Consider the following 10,433-nt stretch of genomic DNA (forward strand, 5'->3'; position numbering starts at 1 on the left):
CTGATCAATTGAGAACTCAAAGAGTAGAGTGGCTTTGTCTTGGCAGAAATATGCATTTCCATGTTGTAACACTCACAATAATAACCTTAAATGTCATTTTTTTTTCCAACTCGGAATCAGATAATACATATAACTGAACTATTTCCAGGATGGCTTGCAAATTATATGATGAATATTTTTTGTGATAGCGCACCCACAGAAGAAACAGTAGGGAAAATGTGACACAAATATATATCTAAGTCTCCCTAAGACGGACCCCTGGAAGCATTGGGGATAGTGAGGCAACTGCACGCTACCACCCTGGAAGAAGAACTAAATGGAGGCGAGAAAAGAGAGTAGAGAAGATGGAGGCCTCTGTTAAGTGCTGTGCTTGAAAGCCAGTCCGGCCTCATTAGCTGTCAGTTGTAACAATACTGAGCTGGCAGCGAAGACTGCTCCCAGTCTCAGTGCCATAAATCACAGGCTGACAGGGCCCTGACAGGGCTGGGAACTTACACACATGCAGGACTTGCTTTTTCCCTGGCCCTCTTTTCTTTTGCTTTTTTTTTTTTTCCATTGCTCTCACTCTATTTATCCTCCCACTCCCGTCCTCTTTCTTTGTTGGTGCCACTCCCCAGACTTTCTCTTTTTATGTCTTTCCATCTCTGTCTCATTCAGCACATTGTGTCTTGACAATTAGGATATACAGTACTATAAGTCGGCCATCACCGAATAGCCAAAATGGGACCCGGTGATGGCCCATTACAAACCTATGACCTATTCATATATATTCATATAATCACGCTAATTACATAAGGCAGGGGTCTCAAACTCAATTTACTTGGGGGCCACTGGAGTTCGGGTCTGGGTGAGACTGGGCTGCATCAGGTTTTCAAAAAAAAATTAAAAAAAGCATTTATTAAAAAAAAAAAAAAATTAAAAAACTTCGCTTTGGTTCCGATTTTCTACAATAAAAGCTCTGATAAAACATTCCACTGTTCTCAAATATCTTGCTTTTTATTTTTCTACACAAAATAAGATGAAAAATAAATAAACACATCAAGAATAAAGAAAATCAATCAATCAGTAATAAAAAAATAAATATAATAATAACAATAAAACGGCAAATAATAAAAACTTAAGAAACCACATATAGTTGGTGGGTAGACAAATTATTTTTTTCAGATTAAAATGAACAAAGCATTATTAGAGCCCTGTAGACATGACAAAACACGACTATAGTCACATTTATACTCTTTTTATTTACAACATATTGCGCAACTGCAGGGTCTTGAGACACATGCTAACTCGCAAACTAGAGACCTAGCGACCTAAACGGTAGCCTTCAAGTTATTTCCTTTCAACTTAAATAGCCAAAAACTTACCACTTCCACACGGATAGGGAGGATAACTATTAACAGTTATTTAACCTTTAACATGAACATTAATCAAACGTAATAATTTTTTCTGGGTACATGATACCATACAGCATCCATATCAAACTTGCGCGGGGCCGCACTAACATTAAACTTTCATATCAAGGCGGGGGTCTCAAACTAGTGTCCACATTTGGCCCGCGGGCCGCGTGTTTGAGACCCCAGCACCATAACACATTTACAGCAACGCTGTCTTACATGGCTAGTTTCATTTTAATACAGTAATCCCTCATTTATAGGGAAATAATTTCAGATGGACTGTTGTATCAAATGTGTATCAAATATATAGTCTGCCCCCCCCCCTCCGATAATTTTGCAGGCCTGTGAGTCAAAAAGTTTGCCCACCCCTGGTCTAGAGGCATCTAAATGTTAGAAAACTGTATTTTAAAGGTTGTAAACAGGTTTTAAATACTGGAAAACTGCAAAAATATTCCATTTATAAATAAGGCATCCTACTATGCTGAAATTCACTTATTGCTGTGGGTTATCTGTGATAAACGAGGGATTGCTTCATCAAGAAAAGCCTTTAGTACTGCTCTTTGCTCTTCATTCAATGACAAAAAGTAGTTTTTTATTGTAAATGTATGATTGTGGGGCGGCATGGCGGTCTAGTGGTTAGCGCGCAGACCTCACAGCTAGGAGACCATGGTTCGATTCCACCCTCGGCCATGTCTGTGTGGAGTTTGCATGTTCTCCCCGTGCATGCGTGGGTTTTCTCCGGGTACTCCGGTTTCCTCCCACGTTAATTAGCGACTCCAAATTGTCCATAGGTATGAATGTGAGTGTGAATGGTTGTTTGTCTATATGTGCCCTGTGATTGGCTGGCGACCAGTCAAGGGTGTACCCCGCCTCTCGCCCAAAAAGACAGCTGGGATAGGCTCCAGCACCCCCCGCGACCCTCGTTATGTTCCGTTTGCATGCTTGAGTTGCTAAAACTGTCTGCCACCAGATCCAACATGGCGACATGTGTTGATATGCGGGACACAACTGGATCTGAGAGGAAGGAAGCTAAAGCGTGTGAGTCATCAATCATCACTTTTTGACCAATGAGCACACACGCACGTATATATAGTATATCCGTAGCTTTCATACACAGATGGCTATAAATAAAGCTAAGTAACATGTGCTTCCATGCAGTAAGTGTGTATAAATAATGAATATAAACAGAATGGGTGCACAGCTGGGTCCGTTCTTAAATTTAACTTGAGGGGAGGATGTATGGGAACCTCCTCTTCTTAGCATTAACTAGCTTGTAAAATATTCTCCTAATGTACCACAGTCCGCTACAGCACTTTGAATGAGTTGTCGTTAATTGTCATGACACAGAAGTTCCGTAATCCCTCGTTTATTAGGGTTGATCCAGACAATACTTTTTTTTTGGCATTAATTCTAATAAAAGTACAATGAAAAAATATTTTAAAAATATATTGCAATTCACTAATTCAGTTTCAACTGCTGTTCTGCACTCTGTGTGTATGCTACCGGCCCCGCCTCTCCCCACCGAGACAAAGGGACTGTAAAAAGGGCTCACTCCATTCATGTCATGCTGAAACCAATACATTAATTAATATATTTTTGAAAAATAGTGGACCGAGTGGTTAGCGTGCAGGCCACACAGCTAGGAGACCCGAGTTCGATTCCATCCTCGGCCATCTCATTAGCAGCCAAACCTTACCAAATTGTAACAAACATAACTAGGTTAATTGGCTACTCCAAATTGTCCATAGGTATGAATATGAGTGTGAATGGTTGTTTTTCTATATGTGCCCTGTGATTGGCTGGCGACCAATCCAGGGTGTACCCTGCCTCTCGCCTGAAGACAGCTGGGATAGACTCCAGTATAAGCGGCAGAAAATGAATGAATGAATGAATGAATGGTACTTGCTTTGTATATTTTTAGTGTTAAGTTGCTGTGTGATGATCGTAGCACCGTGAGTCAGACTGTTGTATTGAGTAATGACCTCCTGCTATTTAAGCGGTAGAAAATGAATGAATGAATCATCTGGCTATTTATCCGATACCAAGTAAATACAGGACCGGTATCGCCCATGTGCATACCGATACTTTTTAAAAATGATCAATCTAAGTTCATCAATCTAAATCTGAATGTATTTTTATAACCTCTTTTTGTGATTTGCCTTTTAGATGATTAATCTGTTAAAAAACAAAAACAAAAAAAAACTTACATTATATTAGGAAAGCAGGAAGTGAACAAATGTAACAGTTACTAATTGTAAAAGTACCAGATGGAGGGGTAGGATTTAATAAGCTTTGCTTCTTCCTACTCCTTTTGGACATGTGGAACTGGGAACTTATTATGTGATGCATTCAATTGTAATCTGATGCATGTTCAAATGAAATAAAACCAACCATTACCAAAACTAAGAAAATAATTAATACGTTTCTAAGTAAATATAAAATACTATATACTGTATACTATACATTGAAAGTTTTTATTCAGAAATAACACTAAACTACTTGACAACATTACAGGCCTACAAAATGATGGAAATTCTACGATTTTCAGGAAACCAACTGAAACCAACTGAAGCTCAAGTATCGACCTTTTTACATTGGTATCAATCAATATTGATATCAACATTGAAATGGATATTATGGTTATTTGGATGGATCCGCCCACTACTTGTTGCCAGTCAATCCCTGCAGGGCGACCATTCCCACAAAGAAGCAAACACATTAACCGTGTTGTGCTTGTCAAGGGGTCAGTGTTCCTGATATTCCTGATTTCTTGAGCTTCGGCAACTTCAAGTTCTTGCACAAGTTTCTAAAACCGGCCTAGCACTGTGGCGTTATGTTAATCTCCTTGCTGCAGAAATCAACCTTCAACATCTTCCCCATGGGTGTCCGCCTTCTTTTGCTTTGTGAAACAATATTCAAGTATGTGTGTGGGTGGGCAGGCCGAACATAGCCCCGAACGTATGTGCAGTTTTTTCTGAGCTGTGGGGGTGTGGGAAAGTGATTACAGTGGACTTCATAGGCAACTGAGGAAGAATGACGAAATTGCAAAAAGATCGGCTTAATGGTGTTGGGCCAACAGCTGCTAGCCATTCATCAGAAAGCGGTTCCACTGTTCCACCGTACAGGGCCGTTCTGCCATGGAATCATCCGGATCCAGAAGCAAAAGCTAGCATTAGCACTTTGCATTACTGTTACCAACAGTGCTAGAAAGGTTTGCAAGTTTGAATCATAAGCTTCTTATGCTGGAGTTTGAGAACAACATCATGTTCTATAAATTATTATAATTACAATTATAATATTGCAATGGGTAGGAGCCGGCAGGTCCCAAAAAAAAATTCAAAAAATAACCACTCTAAATGGCACATCACCTGCAGAGACCGTTACGTAACTAGTTGCATGATGCAAAACAAAACAAACCAGCTTGGACGGTGAATAAAATCCAAAATTAAAATCAACATTGCCTACTTATACACATAGGAGAATGACGTTACTTGGCATTGCTTTGGTTTGCAAATTCACTGTATTTATAAATGCAAAGTATTATTATTAATGGAAAATATTCCCAGACATGGCTGGTGGTAGGTTGCGTTAATACGCATTCATTTTCAGTGTGAAAATGAATATTAATAATTATTAATATAATTGTTAATATAATAATTTAACATAATATGTAATATATAATATATAATAATATATTAATATATTATATTATAATGTATAATATTATATATATATTAATATAAAATAGTTTAAAGTGATTATTTTTTTAAATAATATATTAAAAATAATATATATATAAAATAAAAATAATATACTAAATTAAAAATATTAATATAATATATAATATATTAATATTAATATATTATATGATAATATATTAATACTATATTATATTAATATAAAATTGTTTAAAGTGATTATTTTTAAATATATATATATAAAAAATAAAAATAATATATATATAAAATAAAAATAATATACTAAATTAAAAATATTAATATAATATATAATAATATATTAATATTAATATATTAATTAATATATATATAATATATATTATATATATATTAATATATTAATATAACATTGTTTAAAGTGATTATTTTTAAAAATAATATATATAAAAAATAATATACTAAATTAAAAATATTACTATAATATGCAATATATAATAATATATTAATATTATATTATATTAACATATTAATATAAAATTGTTTAAAGTGATTGTTTTTTAAAAATAATATATATAAAAAATAAAAATAATATACTAAATTAAAAATATTAATATTTTATGTATTTTATGTTATTTTATATAAATCATTGCCAAGATGTCACTTACAAGGATAAATGGCAGCATGTATTGTAAAAACATGTAAATGACTGTGCCCGCCTTTGGAATAAACCCATTATAACACACTAACACACTATAACAGTGTGCTTTCTCCTTCCTGTTGACCCAGCCCACCACAACACACGTCTTCAACGTATGTGTGTGTGCACACAAACCCACAATTTAGCATCAGCACCTACACACGCAGGCGGCCGTACACATGCACACAATGAAAGCATGCACACACAAACCTACACGCACACACGCTATTAGGTACACACTCACAAACTCACACCCTCTAACCTCACTATGGTCTCACACAGCAGGCCTGCCATAAATCAATGGGCAGGATCGTGTCTGCCAGTTAGACTAAACAAGAGCATTTGTGAGGATTTGCTCTCGCTCATTAATCATCTTGACAGGTTGAAAAACACATTTCCCCTTTAATGACTGTATTTGGATAATCAGCTCTCTTCCCTTCCCGCCCTCCTTTTGCTCTCCTTGGCTGCTATGTGGGGAGGGGATTTGACTTTTTTTTTTCCCCCTTGGCCATAAGCGCCTTCATTACCGTGGGGGCTTTTGGGTAACACACAATTATGGTAGAAAAGGTGAATTAGGGTCTGAAAAGGTGAGGGAGGGGTCTCTGGAGAGCTGACAGGTTCACCAAAAGAGTAAAAATAATCACAATCAGCTGACCAACCCCCCCCCCCCACACACACATAATCCAATAACATATTGACGTGTGTTAACTTGTGGTTCAACTAGTGTTTGCTTTGACACTCATTGATCTTCTTATATTATCATTCAATAGTGGCGAGTAAATTTAAACATTTAAATTTTAGGGCTACCTGGATTATGTTATTGGGAGTGAACAATGGCGATTGAAGAGAGAAGGGGAAGGGTTCTGGAGCTGAATCAAATCTAATAATTGCAACAATCACTTATATTGCAAATGCTGATCCGAAATTGGAGGAGAACATCAACATCACACTAGCAGGATGGATGGATGGATGGATGGAAGGATGAATGGATGAATGGATGGATGGATGGATGGATGGATGGTGGATGGATGGAAGGATGGAAGTATGGAAGGATGGATGGATGGTGGATGGATGGATGGAAGGATGAATGGATGGATGGATGGATGGATGGTGGATGGATGGATGGAAGGATGGATGGATGGTGGATGGTAGATGGTAGATGGTGGATGAATGATGGATGGATGGATGATGGATGGATGGATGGATGGATGGATGGATGGATGGATGGATGGAAGGATGGATGGATGGATGGATGGATGGATGGATGGTGGATGGATGGAAGGATGGAAGGATGGAAGGATGGAAGGATAGATGGATGGTGGATGGATGGATGGAAGGATGAATGGATGGATGGATGGATGGATGGATGGATGGAAGGATGGATGGATGGATGGTGGATGGTGGATGGTGGATGGTGGATGGTGGATGGATGGATGAAGGATGAATGATGGATGGATGGATGATGGATGGATGGATGGATGGATGGATGGATGGAAGGATGGATGGATGGATGGATGGATGGATGGAAGGATGAATGGATGGATGGATGGATGGATGGATGGTGGATGGATGGATGGAAGGATGAATGGATGGATGGTGGATGGAAGGATGGATGAATGGAAGGATGAATGAATGGATGGATGGAAGGATGGAAGGATGGAAGGATGGAAGGATGGAAGGATGGAAGGATGGAAGGATGGAAGGATGGAAGGATGGAAGGATGGAAGGATGGATGGATGGATGGTGGATGGTGGATGGATGATGGAAGGATGAATGGATGGTGGATGGATGGATGGATGGAAGGATGGATGGATGGATGGATGGTGGATGGATGGAAGAATGAATGGATGGATGATGGATGGATGGTGGATGGATGGCTGGATGGTGGATGGATGGATGGAAGGATGCATGGATGGATGGATGGAAAGATAGATAGATGGATGGATGGTGGGTGGATGTATGGATGATGTATGGATGGATGGATGGATGGATGGTGGATGGAAAGATGGATGGATGGATAGATCAATAGATGATTTAACATGAAAACATATAAGAAGAACTGGAAGATAAGATTGTAATCATCCTAAATTATTCTGGAGAGAAGTAAAACTGACGGACACAAAATGAATAAAGCGTTTACATTATGAGTACAAGTTGTTCTAAATTGGAATCCATGCAGTTGTCAGTCAGAGCATGAATCAAGGACAATCTGAACTTCCCCCTCATTTCCTGCCAGGGCATGCTCATTTCCGAAGACTTGTGACATCTCTGCTGCAATCTCTGAGAGCAGCAACAAATGGAGTCCAGATGGATGCACAGTCAAGCCCGATGAGCGGTGCACGAAACTGTGACTTACAGTCCATATTGATTCTGTCACTGGAGAGCCAGGCGGGTATGTCTATTAATGTTGATCACAAACACCACAACAGGTCTCATACTGTATTTGCGGGAATCTACACTATTTTTTTTTATCTGAAAGAGGAGCGCAGCTTTTAGTTGGTACAATTATTTTTATGAATTCCAAAATATTTCCTTTTTTATTTAATTTAGCCAACATTTGGTATACTTTTTTTCTTCTTTATTTCAAACATCCAAAGCACAACAAACCAACCAAAATCAATACAAATAATAAAAATACTTATGTATATACAAACGTACACATGTTCGAAAAGGAGTCAAAAACTTATCTAGTCCCACCCCCCCAACCACCCAGATTCCAACCTCATCCCAACAAAACATATATTATTCCTTGTCTACACAGAATACCGGCTCTCGCCCAAAAACAGCTGGGATAGGCTCCAGCACCCCCCGCGACCCTCGTGAGTATAAGCGGTAGAAAATGAATGAATGGTACTTCATTCATTCATTTTCTACTGCTTTTTCCTCACGAGGGTCGCGGGGGGTGCTGGAACCTATCCCAGCTGTCTTCGAGCGAGAGGCGGGGTACACCCTGGACTGGTCGCCAGCCAATCACAGGGCACATATAGACAAACAACCATTCACACTCACATTCATACCTATGGACAATTTGGAGTCGCTAATTAACCTAGCATGTTTTTTGGAATGTGGGAGGAAACCGGAGTACCCGGAGAAAACCCACGCATGCACGGGGAGAACATGCAAACTCCACACAGAGATGGCCGAGGGTGGAATTGAACTCAGCTCTCCTTAAAAACAGATATTGGTAATGGTTTTATTTCATTTGAACATGCATCAGATTACAATTGAATGCATCCCATAATCAGTTCACAGTTCCACATGTCCAAAAGGAGTAGGAAGAAGCAAAGCTTATTAAATCCTACCCCTCCATCTGGTACTTTTACAATCAATAACTGTTACATTTGTTCACTTCCTGCTTTCCTAATATGGTTTATTTTTATTTTTATTTTTATTTTTATTTTTATTTTTATTTTTATTTTTATTTTTATTTTTATTTTTATTTTTATTTTTATTTTTATTTTTATTTTTATTTTTATTTTTATTTTTATTTTTATTTTTAGTTTTATTTTTAGTTTTATTTTTATTTTTATATAGCACATCATGACTGGTTCAAGACTCTTCATCCTTGTATTTAGCAAACATCAACTGCTTGTATTGTTTCTTGAATTGGCTCATCATTGTGCATTGTTTGATTTCCTTACTCAATCCATTCCATAGTTTGATTCCACATACTGAAATGCTATGGCTTTTTAACGTAGTCCTAGCATAGAAGTGTTTCAAATGTACTTGGTTTGCAGATATTGGTAATGGTAAGGGTTTTATTTCATTTGAACATGCATCAGATTACAATTGAATGCATCACATAATTAGTTCACAGTTCCACATGTCCAAAAGGAGTAGGAAGAAGCAAAGCTTATTAAATCCTACACCTTCCATCTGGTACTTTTACAATCAATAACTGTTACATTTGTTCACTTCCTGCTTTCCTAATATGGTTTATTTTTATTTTTATTTTTATTTTTATTTTTATTTTTATTTTTATTTTTATTTTTATTTTTATTTTTATTTTTATTTTTATTTTTATTTTTATTTTTATTTTTATTTTTATTTTTATTTTTATTTTTATTTTTATTTTTATTTTTATTGCCAAGGACCGCCGTGCCGCCCCAGTGAAATAATAATAAAATAATATTGCACTTTTGCAAGCATAACTCCATTCAAATAATGGCAATCCCCTTAACATGGCGCCTAATAGAATCCCAACCAGCGGTGCAAGAGGCTGATGGGTCGAGGAGGACAGTTGAAACAGTCAGTCTCAGGGTTACAGGGAGACATAGAGCAGACGTTGTGTTTGTGTGACAGGCCCTGACGAGGGATGTGTTCACGCCATCTGGCCTTGCCTTAACACTGCGGTCACTGTTGGATGCCAAAAAGCTCTGTATTGCATCCTGATGTTAAACACAGAGGTGGTAGTCATGGAGTTGAGGTTAACGTTTTGTTTCAGAGACAGAAAAAAAAAAAATAAAAGCCCTCTCGTCTGTATGTGTGTGTGTGTCTTTTTCTCTCTCTTTTTTCTCGCTCTCTCTCTCTCTCTCGCTCTATCCTGGCTGTCAGCAGCAGTGGTGAGCTGAGTAAGAGCTGGCGTCTAATTGAAGAGCAGCTCCACACCCTGTCGTCATTAATCACTAGTTCTGTCAGCTGGCTGCTCAGGACCTCACAGTGGCA

Source organism: Doryrhamphus excisus, linkage group LG3, assembly GCF_037039965.1.
Source record: "Doryrhamphus excisus strain RoL-2023G ecotype Guam linkage group LG3, RoL_Dexc_Guam_v1.1, whole genome shotgun sequence".
Lineage (NCBI taxonomy): Eukaryota > Metazoa > Chordata > Actinopteri > Syngnathiformes > Syngnathidae > Doryrhamphus > Doryrhamphus excisus.